The sequence below is a fragment of the Mus musculus genome, chromosome 4 (genome assembly GCF_000001635.26).
Source record: "Mus musculus strain C57BL/6J chromosome 4, GRCm38.p6 C57BL/6J".
Classification (NCBI taxonomy): Eukaryota; Metazoa; Chordata; class Mammalia; order Rodentia; family Muridae; genus Mus; species Mus musculus.
This window is the reverse complement of record NC_000070.6, coordinates 9,120,890-9,143,772: the sequence shown is the minus strand read 5'-3', so window position 1 is coordinate 9,143,772 and position 22,883 is coordinate 9,120,890. Positions and strand designations below refer to the sequence as shown.

Here is a 22,883-nt window from a genome sequence, read left to right as displayed (position 1 = left end):
GTGTGTGTATATGTGTGTGTGAGTGTGTGTGTATATGTGTGTGTGTGTGAGTGTGTGTGTGTGTGTATGTGTGTGAGTGTATATGTGTGTGTGTCTGTGTGTGTGAGTGTGTATGTGTGTGAGTGTATATGTGTGTGAGTGAGTGTGAGTGTGTGTGTGAGTGTGAGTGTGTGTGAGTGAGTGTGTGTGTGAGTGAGTGTGTGTGAGTGAGTGTGTGTGTGCATGAGTGTGTGTGTGTGAGTGTGTGTGTATGTGAGTGTGTGAGTGAGTGTGTGTGTGTATGAGTGTGAGTAGTGTGTGTGTGTGTGTGTGTGGTATTAAAGAGGTAAAGAGTTTGGACAGAGGTCTGAGGGGTAAGATGGCAAAGCCGGCCATCTGGGGAAGCTGCTGCAGGTCTTCTAGTTGGGCTGCAGAACTAGAGCTGAGCTGCAGGCGTGGAATAAAGAACAGCACAGCACTGCATCCAAGCTACTGAATGGGCAGCTGGGTGAATAGCAGACCAAGGGACAGCAGACTAGTGAATGGACAGACAGGTGGACAGCAGACAGACAAACAAGAGGGCGAGCAGACACAAGTGGGTCACTTGGAGAGCAGCAACCAACTGACCTGAAACTCCAGGGACAGTCTGGAGTTTCCTCTCTGTTCCTTGATGCACACACCAGGTGGTCAGAGAGCAGGTCAGGGAAGCCGTTGTCACCATGGTGCTAGGTGTCCTCCTCCTAATAGGACTCAGGTGAAGGACTTGTTCCTTTCCTCAGTCTGTATGCTCACCAAGTTCTCAGGCCTGCTTTTCCTGATATGGTTTTAATGCACCCACATGTCCTGCAGTCCCAGTTCTCCCACAGAATTTATGAGACCCTTTCTACTCCCAGGAGTAAGTCATTTATCAATCTGTATTGCATGGTACCAAACAGATGGTGCCCTTCACACGTCCACGCAGATAAAGTCCTCTGTCCTCAAAATGGAGTAAAACACTGATTGCAAAATGGAGGAAATGCTCCTTGCAAAATGGAATCACTTGGGGCAAGCCGTGTACTGAGCAATTGCTAATTTTACACAGTGAGCAGTCACTGACAACAGAGACCAATGTGATCTCAACACAGCTTCCACAGTGTGTCTGACTGGCACAGCGGAGCCATTTCCCTGTGGACCTGGGTGGTGAAGGGGCTTCCCGTAGTACCACAGCAAAAGAAGGTGCTGTTTTGACATCCCAGAGGGCAGATGTCACACAGACAAGAGAACATATGCCCGTGTCAGCACAGAACCCTACCCACAGCCACGCACGACCTCACAATGGCATCACTGAAGAGGCCTTGCTGCCCTGGAGATCTGCAGTGAGGTACAACTGGCAAGCTCCTAGGTCTGCTCTGGGCTGGTAATAGAACCAAACTAGGCCAGAAGGCCCACATGCTCCCCATGAACTGTGGGCCACTGCAGGGGACAAGGGCAGCGTCTAACATGAGGGGGTAGAGCTGATAGAACCACCAAAAGGAGGTTAAGCCACCAAAACCCACTCTAATGCCTGGATAGGACCATGTCTCTGGCCCTATCTGCTGCTTTCTGGGGTCAAAGCCCATGCTTTCTCCGGCTGGGAAACGCAGCTTGCTGGGGTACGCGATGAGTGGAAGTATAATGCTGGACACTCAACCCGGTCTTCCAAGTAATTCCATGTCACCACCAGGAGCGTCTTGGCTTGCACCCTTTCCTCTCACTCAGTGGACCGCTTCTCTTTTCCCATAGGCATGTGCACCACGCATCAATACACATTCGTTAGCAAGTGATGTGGACAGTTATCACAGGACAGGTATTAAAGAGAACGCCAGGGTTATATGGCATTTTTGTTTGTTTGTTTTGAGGTGCCTTACCCCATAACCCTGTGGGGTTTGCTGTTCACTGGATGCCCAGGCTGGGCTAGTCTTAAACTCCTGGCAATCCTCCTGCCTTAGCCTTCTAAGCACCGCATTTCCAGGCATGCACCTCCACACTCAGCTTCTGGGTATTTGAGCTTGTATTAGGTACCTTTTATCTTGGATCACAGGGATACTTTGAAAATATTTAATTAGCTCTCAAAACGTGTCTGCAAGGAAGACACTAGTGTTTGCATCCATAAAATATGAACGAAAACAAAAAGGTAAAAAGGCTTTCCCTCAGTGCCTCAGAAATGAGTCATTAGCAGTGTGGCAGCCACAGGTCCCTAACCCATCCCGCTTCTCCTCGGCCTGCAAGCACACCCTGTCCCAAACAGCCCCCACCAAGTCCACATGGCTTCTGCTGATAGGGCTCCAGAGCACTGTGGCATGCTAAATTTGTATGGAGAAAGAGAAATTTGAAACATGAAGTATAGCTAAGCTCAAGGTTATGATAAACTGTAAAGGTCATTTGATGCTCTTCTCAGTCTAGTCTCGAACTGTAGCACTCTCTTTGGCTATATTAGTTGTATTTGGTGGCAGTTAGAGAGAGCTGCCAGCAACCCAAGGGATGCCTGTGATGCCACCAGCACTGGGGTTGTGCTGCTATGATGAGCACTCTACAGAATAAGACTCTGCCTTAAAAACTAAGCAAAACTGGCCTGGGTGGGCTAAGCCCACCAGAGACGACCCCACCTAGCATCACACTGAAGATACCCAGAGGCCCTTGTGCCACTAAGGTAAGCAAGGGAGAGGTGGAAGGGAAAGAGGAGCAGAAGAGTGTGCGCACAGTGAGGAGAGGTGGGACTGGAGACTCTGGTGAAGTGAGGAACAGCCTGATATGAGTAGCCAGTGATGCTATCTGAGGCCAGGGTGAGGTCCTTGGCCCTGCACCAAAGGCCATGTGGATGTCCCTAGTTTGAGCTGCCACTTGGTTGGGTAAGCGTGAGAGAGCTGGCCTAGATGGCATGAGCATGAGAGATCTGTTAGGCTGACCAACTCAGCTACCACCCAGGCCCAGATCCAGGGCTTTGAATTGGCTCACCCTAGCATCTACCCCATCTAGGAACACGTGAAGGGCCAGTCCCCCAGAACCAAAGCTGCAGGATCTCAAAGACACAGGATGACAACAGTGTATCTAAGAGGAGTCCCAGTGAGGATCTAGAACTGAGAGTATAGCAGAATCCAGACATTTCAAACTAGGCAATGACTTGCTGCAATGAACCTTTCAAAAAAAGCTGTTCAGACAAAAGGGCACTGTGCAACATGCTTCAACAAATGTTTGTTTTCTTTCTGGGTGGGAAGTGAATATGGAGGGACAGAGAAACGAATGGGGTTGGAGTGCCCCTAAAGGCACCCAGAAGTGTGATTCTTCTCACAAGGACCCAATAAAAACTTTTTTAAAGGGAAGGAAGGAAGAAAGGTGGGAGGGAGGGAGGGAGGGAGGGAGGGAGGGAGGGAGGGAGGGAGGGAGGGAGGGAGGGAGGGAGGGAGGGAGGGAGGGAAAATAAAAAGATTAACAAACAGCAACAGAAGGTGCAGGCTCCAGATGTATTGGCTCAAATACCATCAGGATTCATCAGATCTGCCTCCTTCCCTCTCTTCCAACCTTCTATCATTTTAAAATATTTTAAAAACTGAATCTCTTAGTTCACTTGTCTGTATACCAAGACCAGACACTTTGCAACAGCTGAAGTGACAGGTTTCTTCTTGGGTTTTCTGACTATCAGGTCGTGTTCCTTTCAACTTGCACTAGGCTTGCAACAGCAATGATACCTCCCTCTGACTTCTGAGACATAGAACTGCTCTTCAGACAAGTAAAGCCTGCCAGCTGCTAAGTCCTACAGGAATGAGAATTTCAGAGGACACGTGGCTGTCTGAAGCCCTTGCTCAGACTCAGAGCATTCCCCACGCTGGATCACAGATTTTCACTGAAGACACAATCCCATTCAAGTCTTAGGCTGAAACTCCAACCCACACCTACAACGTCTCTTCTGTTTCCTCTCTGCATGTTTCATGATAAGATCTCCATCGCGTAGAGGGTCCTCTCCAGTAAAAGTAAAAGGAGAAGCAAGAGACGCCCCTTAGGACCTGCCTGGCCCACTGACAAACTAGCAAGTCAAGGACAGCTCTCTGTATTTTCCACAGATGTTAAAAGTGCTTTGAAATATGAAGAGTTGGTGGATCTTTGTACTCACCAAAGGTGAAGCTCTGCGCCCCACTGTTTTAGAAAATCAACCTCATTGGGCATGGTGGCACATGCCTTTAATCCCAGCACTTGGGAGGCAGAGGCAGGCGAATTTCTGAGGCCAGCATGGTCTACAGAGTGAGTTCCAGGACAGCCAGGGTTACACAGAGAAACCCTGTCTCGAAAAAAAAAAATAAATAATAATAATAATAATAATAATAATAATAATAATAATAATAATAATAATAAAATAAAAAATAAATAAAAATAAAAATAAATAAATAATCAACTACAGCTGGCAGCGCTTCGCTGGCCTTCACTTCACAGAGGGAGACATGCTAAGGGACTTCTCATGGTATTCAGGCGGATTCCTGCAGTTCCTCTGACTCATGCTGATCCAGCGGAGCCTTGTGGTTTCTGCTGGATTGAGCCGCTGCTACCGATTCATGTTTGCTGTTTGCTATTGGACTGGACTGCTGGTATCCTGACCACAAAGAGTAGAATCGCCCCCAAGGAACTATGGCTTTTTCTTTTTAATTGTATTTATTTATTTTACTTATCCACTTTACACCCTGCTTGCTGCCCACCTCCTGGTCACTCCCCCTCACAGTCCTTCCTTCACCCCCACTCCCTTTCTCCTTTGATCAGCTGGGGGCTCTCCTGGGTATCCACCCCCCTCAGCCTTGAACTTCAAGGCTCTTCAAGGTTAGGCACTTTCTCTACCACTGACGCCAGACAAGGCAGCCCAGCTAGCAGAAAATATTCCTCATACAGGCAGCAGCTTTTGGGATAGCCCCTGTTCCAGTTGTTCAGGACCAACGTGAAGGTCAAACCACACATCTGCTACATATGTGCAAGGAGGCCCAGGTCCAGCCCTTGTAGGTCAAAGAGCAACTTCTAACTAGGTCCACCACTCCCTTTTCCTAGAAACCTTCTTTTCCCCCTCTGGTCGGTGGGCTAGAAGAGAGGTTAAAGCATTCAAAACCCCTTAAAAAAAAGTAGGCTTAGAGAAAAATATAAGGCTACAGTTAGCTCAACTAGTTAGGTAGTCACACAAAGAAGGCAACTGATTGCAGTCCTTCAGTAAAATGTTATAGTGTCATGTGGCGTGCATGAGCAGACGGCCTCACATCCCTCATTTGACAAGTGTGTCCAGAATCTAAAGAATAAATTCACTTGATCTGTGAAAGTATTGTTTGCTCCAAACATGCATAGAGAAGCAAGCCTTCCTGGCATTAAAGAGGTCCCTACCTCTTCACCTCTCATGAGAATTTCATTTTCTAATTTAGAACTGAGAAGGCAGATGGTAGCCCCATACCTTCCCACAAGGCCAGGACCAGACACAACTCAGGAGGAAAGAGACAACACAGTGACCTAGTGACCTATGACCCTCATTGGCCAGGCAGGAAGCAGGCATCTTTCCCATCCTTTCCTTCCAGGGATGATTCTCAGTCAGTGGCTCTTCGTGGGTCCTTTCCTCCTGGCAAGCTTATGTCATGGGCACTGTGGGAACTGGCAAAAACAACACACAAGTCTATGACCCAGAGGAGACCTGGACACATGAGACACTGGGCACATGTGCCTGTGAGGAGCCCCAACACATAAAAACAGTCATAGCTAATGAAATTAAATGGCCAAAATAGATGGCCACCTTCAGACCCTCCGGTATTCTACAAAGAGAGGGAAGCCCCACAGGAGCTCAGCCCGAAACAAGACCTTTTTTTATCATCACACAGTGGCCGAGCTATGCCCTTACATCAGCAGCTGACTTCCACCCTTACTGTGGAGGGAAGGCAAGGATCGAGTAGATGGTTTAGTTTGGATTGGTTTGGTTTAAATTATCAAATCAGATGTGGAGAGAAGTGAACAAAATCTCATTTACTCCTGATACTATGTACAAACAGAAAAACAAAGATAAAAATGTCAGTCCGTGTTCACACAACCTGGGGCTTCACAAGAGGTTTGCAAATGTGGGTAGTGGCTAGCTAACATATACCCATTACTACACGCTATGAGGGTGTGGGGAGGAAAAGAGAATGTGGTGTGTGTGTGTGTGTGTGTGTGTGTGTGTGTGTGTGTCAACATCTACTATATAAATAAATGCAGAAATAAAATAGTAAAAAAAAAAAGCCAGAAATATGTTTGATGCCTTTATTGATCGCACTGACCTTTCTTAAGTAATAAATATCCAAGCGAGGTCAAGGCTCTCTTGGTGTCAATGTCTCAGTGAGATCACTTTACTGAATCAAAGGGAGAGACCAAGGAGGAAAGGAGAGGAAAAGGAGGGGCTAATGGAGAATGGGGCTCACACTATGCAGGACCCAAAGGGGGCAGATGCTTTGGGTCCATTTTATGTCAGATGCATCTGTACCCACCTGGAACAGGTATTATTGTTAGTCCCATCTGGATGAGTTCAAATGAACTCAAACCGAGCACAAGTCTGGATTGTTTCCCTCAGTAACACAGAGGGCAGCACCTGGCTCAACAGATAATGATCTCATTCTGCCACTAGCCCCTTCATATGAATATTATAACAGAAATATTCTTGAGCTGTTTTGACTCAAAGGGGGAAAAAAAAAACAGGGTGAATATTTCGTAAATACAGGTTGGGCTGCTAGATGAGTTGCAAACATTTGCTTCGACTGTATCTATCCAGCAAAATGCATCGCTTCTCACAGGGTCATGTAACACGCAGCTGCCTGCCCAAATCGCCCAGCTATAGGCATGACTATTACACAAGAGGGCTTTCATTTACACAGGCCCAGGAGCGATCGGATAGAGGAAAGAATCAATACCGTCTGTAGAGAAATAAATCGCACTGGAAACGGGGAAGCAGGGGCTGTTTGTGTGGCAGCCAGGAATCCTCTACCAAAGACGCCATGATTTAATCTGCTGAAGAGCTTCCGGGGAAGGCTGGGGCCCACCCTTCCCTGCAGCTCTGCTTGGAGACCCTCTCAGGTTCCTGCAAAGCGCCCTTTTGACAGCCTGAGCTCAGAGTGGACTTCGCTGCCACCAAAGCCACTAGGTGAAAATCACAAAACAAAAACAAAAACAAAAACAAAAACAAAAACAAAAACAAAAACAAAACCCTGCTCGGCATCACTGCTGGTGCTTCTGAAAGCAGTATGAAAGAGATTCCTGCGACCAGCGAGCTTGCCCGCAGCCCTCACTTCACCACCTTCAGCTCCTTTCATTATTCTGTGAGCTGACTTGCCTTCTGCCTGGCCACACACAGCCTTGCTGGAGATGTGCCTGCTTCCTCGGTATTGCTATCCAGGACAATTGCATCCTTGGCCTGCGTCACAGGTCCCAGATCCCAGCCCCTCGGCCCTGAAGGCTCAGCCTTGGCCTGCCCTGCACCCCTGCCCCTGATGACGGCGCCCCCACGTGTGATTCTTGAGGATTTGGTGGTAAATGAGTTCACTGTCTCCTGCATTTTCACAAAATCCTTCTGAAGCTGGAAGAATGTGTCATCGACTGATAAAAATGCTAAATGACAACTCATTTTCATTTTGCAGAACAGAATTGTTTAATATTTCATTTCTATCACCTGCTCATTTTAGGGCAGCCCACACATGACAGGAAGGGCTCCCCGGAGAATTGCTTAAAAGGTTAAAGCTTCCGACAAGCAGCCATCCTGAGGCTCTGCTTCCCGGCGGTCGCGCGCCCAAGTCCGCCTTCGTTGATGTCTCAATGCTGCCCTCTGCTGGCGAGTGGAGCACCGGCATAGCCTGGAAATGAGACACTGAGAAGCCACAGGAGCCCAGCGGGGCTGTGAGAAGCGTGGAACACATGAAGTTTTCTACCTCCTCCAAGGGCATCCCGACCTCTTCTGAGGGTCTTTCAACTGCTCTTTCGCCAGCATGGATTCCTCTGCCAATTTTCAAGTTGTCTGCACACCAATAATGGCGAGAAGCCATGTGTCCAAAGGCTTTCCTCCCTGAAGGACTGATGGATGTTGAAGATGCCTGACAAGGTCAAATGAGGTCAAGTTGAAAAGAGCGACAGTGCATAGGGTGGACAGGTCGGATCTGAGGATAAAATACAAACGTATGCCACCAGCCACAAGCCCCATAAAATCCTCACAATGGGAACCCAATCCCTCTACTCAGCTAGCCCAACCCACATCACTCCAGCAGTCTTTCTTTTCCAGGTTTCAATTATCTGTCCTCACCCACGTTCTGAAAATGTTACGTGGAAAGTTCCATACATAAGTAAGTTGTACGTTTTGTATTGAATGCTATTCTAAGTGGGGCAATGACACTTCACAGTATCCAGTCCCTTCCTATCTGGAATGAGAATCGAACCTTTGTTCTCTGTATCCACACTATATAGGCTACCTTCCCGTTACTCACGTGACCCTCAGCTCGCTTATTGAGGTATCACAAAGTTTGTGCTCAGTAAACCAAATTTACTTGTACAACAACCCCTTCGAGCAAGACAGGCAATGCTAGGAATTTAGGCGTGCCAAAGACAAGTTGGAAAGTGCTTTTGATAAATGGGAAGGTGCTATAATAATAAGCTTAATAAGAAAAGAACAAAACGTCTAGTAACATTGTTAAGATCTACACTTTCAGAAAGACATTTAGAAAACAAGAGAAAATGACTATTAACGTTTGTTGTAATTTTCTGTCTTACTGCTCTCGTTAACCTTTTCCTGAACCTTGTTGTAGGTTAATTTATAGATTTAACTTACTAATTTATAAGTTAAATTTTGACCTAGGTGTGTATATGTAGAAATATATTAAATATACCTAAGGATATATGTATCAGTAGGATGAATAGTTTCAGGCTTCCTCTGAGGGTCTTAGAATGTGCCCTTCATGATTAAAGGGTATACTATCTTCTCTCTGCCTCCACTGGAGCTGGCCTGGGGGAAGGTCTCAGCAACCCTCCCTCTCCATTCCATGTCCAATCATAGCCACATCTGGTAGCTGCCAGGCATCCCAGCCTTCAGTCCTGGCTTTCTCAGGCCCATCCTCCACATTATGGCAAAGAGATCTGCGTTGAACAAGTGAACTAACAGGCTGTTCTTATTATGACATTGAAGAAAGCCTTATACGTTCAACTAAACCCGGCTATTCAGTGAGTGCTTTTAAGGATTCCTCATAAACTGATTAAAATTACCAGGTGTCAACGGAGTATGGTGGTACACGTCTGTAATCCCAGAGCTTGGGTAGTAGAGGCCTGAAACTACTCAAGGTTGACACAATTTCATAGCAACTTAGAGGCCAGCCTGGGCTAGTTGTAGACCTGTCTAACAAAGAAGAAGACGGCAATTACAAGTGAAAATTTTGCCTCTGAGTTATATGAGGTCAGCCTCACCGTAAACACTCTCCAAACTCTACAAACCAGGTATTTTTCTGTTCTCGTGCCTTGTTTTGTTTTGTTTCATTTTGCTTCTGTAAGGTTTCAAGTTGTAGCCCTGGCTGTCCTGGAACCTAGTCTGTATTTCAGGCTGGCCTTGAACTCATGAAGATCTATCTATATCTGCATCCCAATGGCTGGGATTAAAGACTTGAGCCACCACACTCTTGATCTCTGTTGCTGTGATAAAGCACCAAGACCAAAAAAACTGATGAAAGAAAGGATTTATTTTGGCTTATATAGTTCCAGAGGGATATGAGTTCTTCATGGTGGAGAGGCATGGCTGCAAGTGGCTAGCATTCTGGATAGATGACATTTTCAACCATGAGCACAGACCAGAGAAAGCAAACTGTAAGTGGGGCAAGGCTATAAATACTTACCACCCGCCCCCAATGACATACTTCCTCCAGCAAGGCTACAACTCCCTAAATAGCATTGTCTACTGGGAACCAAGTGTTCAAAAATCCCAGGCTGCAGGGGAAATTCCCATTCAAAACAACAGGCCAGATTATGGTTTTCTGAGTTTCAAAAAATATGCCTGGGTCTGACTTGCTGCTGTTGGTAACGCTGCCTTGCATGGAGCTGGCCCTCTCTTGCCTCACATATTAGTTTGTCTTTCAGGACTCAGACTTTCCCCCAAGCATCTTCTCTACTAGTCCCACTGATTTAGACGTCTATTCTGCATGTCCCAAATACCCCTTTCTTCGTTATAACTCTACGGAGCTGCTTAATAGTCTGTTTATGTGTCCATCTGCTCTCCTCCTCTGAGCTGCTTGCATGTCAGCACCATCTGATTCACCTTCATAGCTCCTGGAACTAGCACGGAACATGAGTCATACTTGAGTAATCCCTACATCTTCATCACTAGAGTAAATAAAGGCAGGGGGAGACGTCTCATTGCAGGAAGTCTCAGATGTGCCTACTAGCCCCGGCCGTCTGCTTCCACCTGCCAGCTAAAGCTTGCTGGGCTCCACTGGGAGTTGGAAGGGGCAAAGCAATTAAACTTGGAAGTCTCTGGCCTGTCAGGTTCACCTAGAGCATCAGACTTTAATTAGATGGCAAGGTAGCACTGAGCTTAGCCCTGAAAAGGGAGGCTATCATTGGAGGAGAGGGGGAAAGCAATTCCAGAGGCTCGGGAACGTGGCAGAGATCCAGGCTGACAGGTCGGCAACACTGAAGACCCAGGAGGGCCACATCAGTGCACTGGGCACACAACGAAAGGATATTGCCGAAGTTAATAGACAGCTCAGGAAAAGGAAAACTTAACTGTGGATTTTGTGTGCTAACGTCTTACATTCTGCTTCAGACTCATTTTGTTGCTAGGACAGAATAGGACAGAGTGGGTAATTGATAAACAGGAAAAAATCATTTCTTGAAGTTATAGAAGCTAGAATTCCAATGTAAATGTGCCAGCATTTGGCAAGGGGCTGTCTTGCTTCCAACGTGGTAGAGGAACTCACAACACCAAAGAGCGCAATAGTGCTCACTGGAAGATCTTCCCAGCTGACACGGTCCAGCACAGGATCCTTCCTTTTGTCCCCCACCCCCACCCCCGCCCCAAGGCCGCACACCTAAAGGCTATCCACATGTGAATTTAGGATGTGAGTTTCCAACAGTGGATCTTTGGAAGGCAAGGTCCAGCTAGCATGTATCCCTTCTAAGGCCTCGGGACGAAGTAGAAAGACAGGCAGCGTCTAAGTGTGGACACAGCGAGAGGCTCAGATGAATCTCATCCTGTGTCTGAGGCCCCGCCCCTGAGAACACACCCACACCCAAGACTCAAACTCAGCCTCTGATGTCCCTGCTCTCCCTTCTTGTGTTTCTTCACTAGAAAGCTTCCTCTGCTGTGAAAAGAGATCCAAAGACAGCAGGGGTGGGGTGTGGCTACTGATGGACAAAGGACCTTGCACTTCCTCACTGGGGGGTCCTGGTGGATCATCCCATCTCTCAAACATGGTGCATTAATACTGAGACCCTCCTAGAATCCAGATCCCTTAGAGCTTCCAGCCTCACCGGGTCATAGTCAGAACTGGGAGACACAATTAAAGAGCTTTGTTCCCAGCCTACACAGAAGGCCCACCCTTGCCACCTTCTGCGGGCACAAGGGGGATGAGCCTCATTGCTCTGTCCCACCGTGCCATAGTAGTGATTAGGGAGACCTGACAGACGATTTAACTTTTCTAAGACAAAAGAGGGGGGAGTGTGTCTTAACCTATGTCACCGGGTCATGTTCTTGCAATTTCAGGTGAAGCAAGCACGGGAAGCTATGAGTGTTTCCAGTTTTCAATAGAGAGATTACATCTCAAAATCCCTAGATTCCACGAGCATCCAATAAAACCTGTTAATAGTGCCTTTTATTGATAGTATTAATACTTCCTTTATCTGGAGATAGTCAGAAATGGCAGCCTAGAGCCGTGGTTCTCAAGCTTTGGAGCATAGCACAGCACAAAGGGGCCCCGATAAAACCGCAGACTGCTGGGCCTCATGACAAGACTTCTCCTTTCAGAGCAGTTCCCAAGCAATGCTGAAGCTGCCGGTCCAGGGCTCTAAAGCTTCAAAGCCACTTTTTGCCTTCTCTTCACAGATGTCACAACTAGCCACGAGAGCCTGTTATAGCCCTTCAAGTTATCACAGACCCGTGGCCGGAACTTCAAGCCTGCCTTCATCAGCGAGACTGTCCACTGAGGTGGTTTCCAAACCAACCTTGCAAATTGTAAGGTCCGTATCACCAATTTTTCTGATCCATTCTCTAGCACTACTGTGGGTCTAGCAGAGATTGTTCTTTGCCCTGCTGCCTTTGAGGTTTCCAGCTGCTCAGCAGGGCAGCAAAGTCCCCCATGATGTCGCCATCCTTGGCTGACCAAGTCTTACAGCTCCATCCTCACAGTCTATGTCTAGCTGTAAGGAGCTGTGGTCGCTCTCACTATGCATGGATGGTTAGTGCCCGAACCTCCACAAACACCGACTCTGTAGGTGCTCCAAGCCCTCATGTAAAACTGTATAGTGTTCTCAAATGACCTGCACACACCCTCCCACGGGCTTTCAATCACCTACAAGCTATTTATAATACGGTTTAATACAGTGTGAATGCATTCCAACTGTCGCACTGTGCTGAATAAGGAGGGGAAAGTCTCCATGTATTCAGTATAGATGTATGTGTTAAAATATTTTTTGTCCTAATGGTTGCATCCAGGTGTGTGGAACCTGTGTGTGTGTGAAGGTACCATGACATTCACCACTTCAAGACGAGTATTATTCTGCCATATCCTTTATTATCTACACCGTGGCTTCCTCCTGAACTTTGGCAGATAATTGCCTATGTGGCTAATTTATGATCATTCTTCAAGACCCTGTGGAAAGGCCTGTGGATACAGCTCAGTGGGAGGACTCTTTTCTAGCATTCATGAGGCCCTAGGTTCAATTGCTGGCACCATAAAAATAGAATACTATGGGGACATGTCCCTGGTCCTAGCTCCTCTGCAATGATTCCATTCTTTGTAAACATAAGCGCATGCATGTATGTGTGCGTGTGCGTGTATGTGTGTGTGTGTGTGTTGCATTTATCTAATTTATATATTATAACTCAGTGTTTGACTCCACTGAAATGGTTTTCCCTCCTTTCTGCCTTCCCAGTAGGCTGGGAGACTCTTGAGGACGATGTATGGTATTTGTCCCAGGGTTATCAAAGCTTTCAAAAATGCTTCTCTGACGAGTGTTGATGATGGAAGCTGTGAACTCAGAGAAGTGCCCTCAGTAGGGTTAGGGGAGAACTCTGGTTCTTGCACACCTCAGACACTGTCACACAATGTCCTCTATCCAGATCCCTGCTGTTTAGCACCATGAAGAGAAGAGACAACTATTGGCCAGGTTTGCAGATAAGGGAAGGCTCTCCCTGTGGGGCCTTCCTCATCAAAGGCTCCATATCATGCCTGGTTACAGCAAAGCAGCAGGCTGATGCCTGGGTGCTGTCAGACAGATGAAACCAAGCACCCAGTGTCACCTTACACGGAGACATGCTGTGTGCATGCTAACCCATCCCTTTGGTATTGTTTACTCATGAACTTGGCCACAGGGTGCCAGTAGGGACACCAGAGCCCCCATCACTCACCAGCTAAATCAGCCCACACCCTGTTCTAAGGGCATCTGAGGTTCTGCAGGACTCAACAGCTTTGGGCTTCAGGGCAGCAATGACTCAGTCACACAAGGCTCATCACTCACCGATCCCAAGAGAAAGACTGATTCCCTGAAGAAAACAGAAAAGAAAGAGAAAAAAAAAAAAAAAAACCCTGAACTCCAAGACACAGATGGGCAAATGCCACAGGAGCTGAAATATATGGCTGAAGAGGGGCCATTAGACAGAGTTCCTCTTCCAATTTTGTGAAATTTTGTGATTGCATCTTGGGGGCAGGTACTAACAACCCTGAAGGACCATTCTGCGCCCTATATCTTCTCTGGTTTCCTGGTAACACACTCTAGTGACTATTGGCAGTGTTCCCTCTCCCACACTGAATCTCCTTCCTTTTTAAACTAGCCCTCCAAGAAAAGGAATATTACCTAAGATTGGACCAGTTCAGGGTTTTCATGTCTTGATTTTGGTAATTCAAAAAAAATTGCAATAAATCTTTCTATTATTTAAGGGATCCCAGCAATGGTCCTAAGGGTGAGTTCCTTTGGTCAAGTCTGCCCTGCTCTTTCTCTTTTGGCAAATGCACTGGATCTCCATGAGTGGCCAGATCACTTATTATCTAGGATAAGCTGACAAGGTAACTAGGACCTCGTCACTGTGGCACACTCTTGACCCACTCACTTCCCCAGGTAGCCTGTAGCATGCTAGAGGAGGGTCCCTTCCTTAAAATGAAGCCCACGTGGTTTGGAGACCTCCAAGTCATAGTCATGTGCATTTCTTCTGGCTGAGCAAAATTTGATCTGCCCTGAAAAGTAATTTCTTCGTGTCCTATCGTCTCCCTTTGTTCTCACCTTCTAAGGTGGTTCTGTTAGCCAGGACCACATCATGTTTGTAAAGTCCTCCCACTTTGCATAAGCTGTGACAATTCCCAAAACTAAAGTGATTTGGTTTTCACAACTAATGTAAGGTTTTTCTCTATTGTCTTTGCTCCATTTCAGCTGCCAGTAACAAGCAGCCAGAAGAAATGCTTACCCACCATCCAACACGGCTGAACTCACCGTTCCCTAGTTATCCTTGGCAACAGCCAACTGCACAACAAAAGAACCCTTCCCATCTCCTTCTACTTGTCCTGCAGTAGCGGCGCCTTTGCCTGCAAGCAGCGCCTGTTCTGCCCTGATTCTTTCATCAGAGGATGAATCAGCAGGACTTCCCAAAACTAAAATTTTATTGAAGTTGAATCACTCATTTTCTAGATTTCTTCCCCACCACCTTTATAAATTCTTCATTTTAAATAGAAAATATTAGGACCAGAAAAAGACTATTTAATAATAATAAAAACAGCACCAGGCATGAGAAGCCTTCTTCTGAGTTCTTGGTGGGTTGTCCAAGAGACTTCTAAAATCATGTAAACTTTGGTATTGCCCCCCAGAGGCAGAAGTTAAATCCCTGTTGCTGAAGACACCACGTACGTCTGAAGCAGGGCCCAAAGGCCCAGGAACCGGACCTGATCTGACAGTCTCCTTGCTAAGGCCTAGATTCCGTGTTACCAAAAGGCACTGTGTAAACTTCCAAAGGAAGAAAGCAACTCACAGTCCTACCCAGATGTGATATCTGTGAACCACAGTAACAACCAACCTACCACAGAATCCAATGCTACATTATTCATATCTCCGCAGTAACCAACAGCTCTCTAAATGGAGTTAAGACCTGCTCACTAAGCGGGAAGCCATGCCTGGTATTAGAAACCCAACCAACTACTCAGGGCTAATGACGTCATAGATCCTCACGGAGAATCAGCCTCCACTGCTGGACTCAGCCGGCATAATCCCTAACCCCATTCTAAATATGTGTCCTTATACTCAGAAATCAGTGCAGTCCTCGCCCCTCATAAAGAAAACTTCTCTTTGCAGCAGACAGACATCGGTACAGAAAACCACAACCAATCTAAATGCAGAGTGGCGGGTCCCAGTCCTAATGTGTGTATCTACCAAACACTCCCACACCTAAAACTCAGGGAACATTTTGGAAGTGAGAGCCAGAGGATTGGGAATTTTCTGTAAGACTGTGTCTCCTAGTAATGTCAGACACAACACCCATAAAGTCTGCCAATATGACTGCCCAAACACAAGAACAACAGCAATAATCATGCTAACTTGCATAGGGGAAAAACCACAAAATCCTACATGAAGAATTACAGGCAGCTAAGGAACACTGAGAGTGGGAGAAATAGTCTTCCCTGGAGAAGAGCACACTAATGGGTTACCCAATACCAAATGGGTTAGCCCTGAAAACATAAATACAGCAAACATTCTACAGACTGAGTAGATTGTATGTAGAAATATATACATACACATACACATGTATATTCCTATTTATGTGTGTGTGTGTTTGTATGTGTATGTACACATACATATAACAACAATTAATTTTAAAAGAGGCTATGAGAGCTGGAGAGATGGTTTACTGGTTAAGAGCACTGACTGCTCTTCCAGAGGTCCTGAGTTCAATTCCCAGCTACCACATGGTGGCTCACAACCATCCGTAATGGGATCTGATGCCCTCTTCTGGTGTGTCTGAAGACAGCTACAGTGTACTCATATACATAAAATAACTAACTCTTTTTTTTTTTAGAAGAGACTATGAATTTTAAAGAGAACAATGAGGGGTATATGAGAGGATTTGAAAGAAGGAAAGGGAAGAAAAGAATGATGTAATTATGTTACAATCTCAAAAAATAAAAGAAGCAACCTTTTAAAAAGCCAGGTCAGGTAAGATGGGGCACACTTTTAATCCCAGCACTTGTGAGACAGAGGCAGTAAAGACTTCCTGTGTTCAAAGCCAGCCCAGTCTACATAGTGAGCTCTAGGCCAGCCATGGCTGCACAATGAGACCCTGTTTTTCATATGTGGGTCTAAACAAGTAGCTCCTTCATTCATGTTATGCAAAGAACAATGGTTAGACACTGAATCTTCTCAGATGCACAGGAAAGAAACTTCTTAGCAATGGGTAAGCAAGCACCTTTGTGATCCTCCATTTCTTCTCCATTGGTAATACACGTTTAAGGCAACCCTTTGGCCCTGCCCTCCCTAAGCACTTTTATTCTTCCTCTGGTATCTGTTTCAGTTGGCCACACTCTGCCCCACGCAGAGAGAAACACTCTCAGATATAAGATCTCTCCTCGCCAGCATTGTCCCTTGGCCCCATGTAATTGATATCAGTTCAAATTTGTCCCACAGACTTGAGTATGTGCACTGCTGGCCACCTACAGAACCAACATCACCTGGATGCTGCAGCAGTGACTCCACCTGGGGTGACAATGCACCATCCCTCCCATCTCTAGGCTTTCCCCACTGCTTCCGAGAAATTTACCTGAAATGGTGGCAAATTGGTGGCAAAGTCTTCTCCTATATAGGGCTGTAACCCAAGTTGGGAACACAGTTGGAAAGATATCCCTAGAGAACACTGTTGGGTATCTTAAGACCGGGACATGGTGGTAAGGACCAGCCATTGGGAGCCCAGACACAGGACCCTTGCATACATAGAGCATTCCCTGGTGTGCCACTTGGAAATCCTCAGAATAACCTCAGTGTAGAAAAGAACCCAGGACAACGCTGTGTAAATGGAGGCCAGACTAAAGAAAGATGCTCTAAAACCCCTTTGACCGTTAGGGCCAATGAAAATAGGATGTTATATGTCTAGAAATTTAATAACTCTGTCATCCTCGGCTCTGACATCAATTTTGCAAAGAAGGAAGAAGCCCATGGGGAGCCCCCATGAAACCTACAGCATCATCAGTATTCCAAACTTCCCTCCCTGACAGTGGGAGAGCGGCAGCCCGCACACTCCAGGTTCTTCCTTCCAGGGAGCCTCCAAATGCTCTTCAGAAAATATTCTCTACCCTTGTGTCTCTCATCCAGCCAGACAGTAACTTAAATATATATATTTAGCTGTCTTTTAACTAAATTATATATACAAATAAGACAAAACAAAGTAAAACAAACGCTATACTAATTATGTTTTAGAGACATATTTTTTCACCCAAGATGCCAAATTATAATTCATTCTGTTGGCTTCTAATCAATTCAGCTTTAAAGCTCCTTTGATTGATGGCAGATTTCTGAACTTATTCATTATCTATTCATTCATTCATTCGCTCGGTTACTTTTCCACTAACTGTCCACAGGAACAGGGCCTGTGTGATATCATGCCATGCCCCTGACACACCAACCTGAAGTGGAACCTTATGGTAAGCATTTTATTAACTCTTTAAACCAACTGATCCACTGGGATCTGTTTTAAAGGAAGGGCTGTGGACATTTATACTAAAATAGGAAGGACAGGGCGAGTGAGGCGGCTCAGTGGACATTCACTGCAGTATGGAAGTGCAAGCCTGATGATGTGAGTTCAATCCCTGCATCCCACAAGGTGGCAGGAGAGAGCAGGTTCTCCAGCACTCTCTTCTGACCTCCACATACGCACCTTCACCATAGATACCCGCAGCTACACCTGCACAGGTGCGCGTGCACGGGCACACACACACACACACACACACACACACACAAATTAAATTAAAATATAAAGATTATTGTACTTCACACGAGTAAATTACAGTCATCAGAGAGCAAGGAGCCTCAGTTGAGGAAACCCCTCCATGAGTTGCAGCTGCAAGGAATTTCTCAATTAGTGATCAACCGAGGCCCATTGTGAGCAGTGCTGTCCCTGGGCTGCTCAGCCTGGGCTCTATAGGATTGCAGGCTGAGCAAGCCAGGGAAGTAAGCCAGTAAGCAGCAGCAGCCCTCCATGGACTCTGCATCAGCTCCTGCCTCCAGAATCCTGCCCTGCCTGAGTTCCTGTCCTGACTTCCTTCAGTGATGAACAGCATTATGGAAGTGTGAGCCAAATAAACCGTTTCCTCCTCACCTTGCTTTTGGTCACGGTGTTTTAGTTACAGCAATAGGAACCCTAACTAAGACACAAATTAGCATGGTGTTAAAGAGATTAGGTACTTTTCACATATCTCTGCAAATCCTTCTGAAACTGAGAAGTGAGTGATGAATAGTTCCCTGCAGCCTGGCCTAGTGTGCCCTTGCATGGCTGGCCAGCAGGTTACGCACTTGGGCTTAGGAGGCGTAGAAAGCAGGGACTTCTAGGTGATCCCTGGAGCACTCGCTATGGGACACTAAGTATCCAGCTAATAATTCTAGCAACCCAAAAGCCACTGTGCTATGGGGGGACTCAAGCTGGCCTATATGGGAAGGCTGCATGGGAATCTCTGAAACTGCCCAAAGGGAGAGAGGCAAAAGAGGCCAGCCTTGGCAGCACCCACCTTCCAGTTCCCCACTGTTCCCGCTTTGGTCTACAGTGGCTCCTGGGGCCCTGGGCTGGGATTTATCTGAGTCATCCTGAACCTTGACCTTCACTGCTGGTGATTGCTTATAAGATGATTATTGTCAGAAGCCATTAAGTTCAGGAGTGGCTCACCACATGGAAATCTACACTAGAGAGCAGGAAGGGCATGGGGCTGTGAATCTTCCTTGAGACTATCAGGATTGAGCCAGAAAGTGTTTTCTCTTAACTGTAACAAAACCCACCACCTTCCTCTTCTAATGTTTGACCGATTCTTTTCTGAGTAATACTCTTTGCTCCTTAGGTAACACGGGGCCTTTCTTAACTCTTGAAGCTAAGAAAAATATTCACAGCAGGGAGAGACTCGGCTAAGGTCTATATGCTTATGTTGTCCTTAAAGTCATATCCTGAAACCCAGTCCCTGGGATGATAGGAAGAAGTGGGACCTTCAGAAAGAAAGTGAGGTCACCAGGGTGGGGCCTTGGTGCACGGAGTTAATGCCCTATAAAATGTCCAGGGAGTGTTGTTTGGCCTTGATAGCAAGGCTGCCAATCAAAAGTGCCCTCCATCCATGAAGACGCTCACAGGGCACACACCCTGTGGATGAAGATGCTCACAGGGCACACACCCTGTGGTGCTGTGACCCTTGACTTACAGCCTCCAGAACTGGGAGGAAATCGTTTCTGTTTCTTTATAAGCCACTCGATTCTGAGTCTGGAAGATTATCATCGTAGTAACTGGATGGGCTCGGGCAGGCTCCAACCTGCTTGCATTTTAAGGAGAGACAGATTGGGAGGGAGAAGCAGTATCTGCAATTCTGGCCAGCAAATTCCTACCAGGCCAGAAGAGGGGGGCGCGAGAGGGGGAAGAAGAGGGGAGGAGAGGGGGAGAGGGAGGGGAAGAGAGAGAGGAGAGAGAGAGAGAGAGAGAGAGAGAGAGAGAGAGAGAGCGCTAGCTTGTCTGAGGTACTTTGTCCTCCACAGAGCAGCAGCACAGCAAGCACACAAATCAATGCTCACTAATCACAACACAACCTGCCTGCGTGGCCAGCCTTCATTCTCTTCCCCCACAGGAAACACTCCGCTCTGCCTCTCCTTTTCAAAGACAGAGTGACTGACTTGACAAATGGCTGTTAAGGTGTCTGGGCAACAACAACCATGAGTTACTACCAGTGTAGTTCCATTTAGTTGGAGACAATTCCATCTCACCAGATGACTTGCCTGTGGCGTCCCTCCCAACAAATGAATCGGCCGAGGGCCATCACTCTTAGGAAGTCTGATGTGCTTCAGAGATGGGAACTTCTTGGTGCAGAAACACAAGTGGATCAGGAGTGTTCAGGAAAAGGCTGGAACCGTGACCAGTGCAATGAAAGAAGAAGTCTCAAAGGCATCAAAAATACCAATAACAACAAGAAACCCAATGGGACAACTGTGGGCTTAGTCTCTAAGAAAAGGAGCATGGGAAGACTAAAGGCCTGCCTTTTGCAATGATTCTAGAAGGAACCCGACTCGCTGCAGTAGGAAACAGATGAGTGCCCTGAGCAGCTTGACAGCAAAGGCACTGGTTTGGCATCGCAGTTTTCAGTGGTTGGGCTGGAGAATGAAAAGAAAGGGCCACATTACAGAAACTCAAAGCATATTTGTGTCTAAGTGAAGTCTCAAAATGTCCATCCTACCCTCACCATTGGAACGGGCTGAGAAACACAGATGGAGAGGGTCGCTGCAGCCCCTGCCCTGGCAGAAAGCCTGTGCTGATCTTGTCCAGAGCCCTGGATTTCAGGCCATGTTCCACAACTTACTAATCAGGGCTTCTTGCTGCAGGAGCCGACAACAGACTGTAACAATAGCTAAGGCAAAGAGGATACAAAACAGTAGCCTCATCTGGGGACGGATTTACAGGGCAGTGATGACAAAAGGGAACTGGAACAAACTCGGGAACCAGTTCCGACTATGAGAGATTATAAAATACAGATGCTTCCTCACATGGCATAGGTCAACACGTGGCTTTCTGTCCAGCAATCAATTGAGTAAGACTTCATTATGATGCAGGTTCTGTGTCACGTGATTCGGCCTAGCTGTTGCCTAGCAAAAGTGCTCTGAGAGTGTTTAAGACTAGCTAGGCAGAGCAGGGATGTACAGTTGACTAAGTAAACTAAACATATTTTCTTTTCAAGGTAAGATATTTTCATCTTACATTGGGTCTTTGGGGACATGACCCCACCATAAATCCAGGAGCATCTATCATCCGTTTGAAAGCATAGGAAAGACCATCCATGCAGGACAAGTGAACACTGATTCCTGAAGCTATAGTATCACCACCTGGGAACAGCTTTCAGAATACTCAACTTAAAATGTCATGCAGCAGGAATTCCAAATGCTCAAGATTGGCCATGTGGACACCAAAAGTGGTGTCAATTGCTAAATAAGAATTCTAAAACACGCAGTGAAATCAATCATGTGAGTGAATGGTCCATGGCAGCTGGTTAGTATCTTCAAGACTTTATTCTTTCCTTGTTGCTTCTTTCAGTCTCTTCCAAGGGCAGTGAAGCCCTCCCAATGGGCAGTCAGTTGGCCCTGAGGTTGAGATCCTAAGGGACAAATGTCTCCTAGCTCGATGGACAGATGGGGACAATGGACATTTGTGGGAAAAAATGATGCAAGGCTTCCACAAGCAAGGTTTCATACCCTCCCACCCACTACCATGGCTTACAAAAAAGCTGGTGAGAAGAAGCTGTGGCTGTCTGAACTGGGCAAAGGCACTTTCTGAAAACAAATAGCCAGTTGGATGCACATAAAATCTTCGGTGTAGCATAGCTCAATGAGTTACCAATTCAGCTGATAGCAATCAGTGGACTGTCAAGTGCATTCTAGACAGCATTCTAGACAAGAACCAGTGTTCCACAACTAAAAGTCATTCTGTCTCCCTTCAATTCATAAACATCTTTTTTTTTTAATAAAAGCAGGTCAACCTGAGACTTAATCCTAAATTGAATCCATTTAAGAAAAACTCTTAAACTGGTGGAGAAAACTCTTCGGGGACAGTTCACTGTTTAGCCCATGGACCTGAAAGTCTTATCTCTTGATTTCTGTGGAAAGAACCTGTACTGTGGCAAAGTCGTTGCTAGGAAATGGAGGATCACCAGCAGCCCCCTACCCACTCACCAGGAGAACAGAGTCGCCAGCCAATGTCAGAGCCACACTCAGGAAGCAGGATTAGCTCAGAGCAGACTTGCAACTTCAGCTAGTCAGCTTTCTATGCTGCTAGGAAGTCGCCTTCTCTTGCTGGATCCTGGTAGGCACAGCTATCAGCCCAAGATTGCTCAGCAATGTAGAGGAAGAGAAAAGGAAGCATGGGAGGATAATCTAGCAGAAGCAAGTAGAGATGGGAATGGGAGGAAGGACAGACAGGACGGGGTGCTGTAGGAGGTGATGCCGTGTTCTAACCACTGGCATCAGATGAGCAGAAGAGTGAACCTTTCTCTGGACTTCAAGCTATAGCTATCAGCAAGACCTTGGCCATGATAAAGTTGTTTTAAGTTGTGTTTCTCAGAATGGTTAAGATCAAAAACTCAGGTAACAGCAGATGCTGGCGAGGATGTGGAGAAAGAGGAACACTCCTCCATTGTTGGTGGGATTGCAAGCTGGTACAACCACTCTGAAAATCTGTCTGGCAGTTCCTCAGAAAATTGGACAGAGTTCTAAGGACCAGCTATACCGCTCCTGGGCATATATCCAGAAGATGCTCCAACATGTGATAAGGACACATGCTCCACTATGTTCATAGCAGCCTTATTTATAATAGCCAGAAGCTGGAAAGAACCCAGATGTCCCTCAACAGAGGAATGGATACAGAAAATGTGGTACATTTACACAGTGGAATACTACTCAGCTATTAAAAACAACAAACTCATGAAATTCTTAGGCAAATGGATGGAACTAGAAAATATCAT

General features: G+C 46.4%; 2 long non-coding RNA genes across 8 annotated transcripts; one reads left to right on the top strand and one right to left on the bottom strand.

The window, feature by feature from the left end:
* Positions 1 to 1,143: 1,143 nt before the first annotated feature.
* Positions 1,144 to 14,938, top strand: Gm34288. Of its 6 annotated transcripts, none has more exons than XR_001784230.2 (4): positions 1,144 to 1,339; positions 8,249 to 8,309; positions 12,047 to 12,180; positions 14,587 to 14,938. It is a non-coding gene; the product is annotated as a predicted gene, 34288 (long non-coding RNA). The 6 variants fall into 6 exon arrangements; XR_881105.2 differs by having other exon boundaries at positions 1,144 to 2,647; XR_881106.3 differs by lacking the exon at positions 14,587 to 14,938 and adding an exon at positions 12,656 to 12,927 and having other exon boundaries at positions 1,144 to 2,647.
* Positions 7,600 to 22,221, bottom strand: Gm50597. Of its 2 annotated transcripts, none has more exons than XR_001784233.1 (2): positions 22,096 to 22,221; positions 7,600 to 8,063 (listed from the first exon to the last, which is right to left on the bottom strand). It is a non-coding gene; the product is annotated as a predicted gene, 50597 (long non-coding RNA). The 2 variants fall into 2 exon arrangements; XR_001784234.1 differs by lacking the exon at positions 22,096 to 22,221 and adding an exon at positions 13,571 to 13,707.
* Between the last annotated feature and the right edge of the window lie 662 nt (positions 22,222 to 22,883).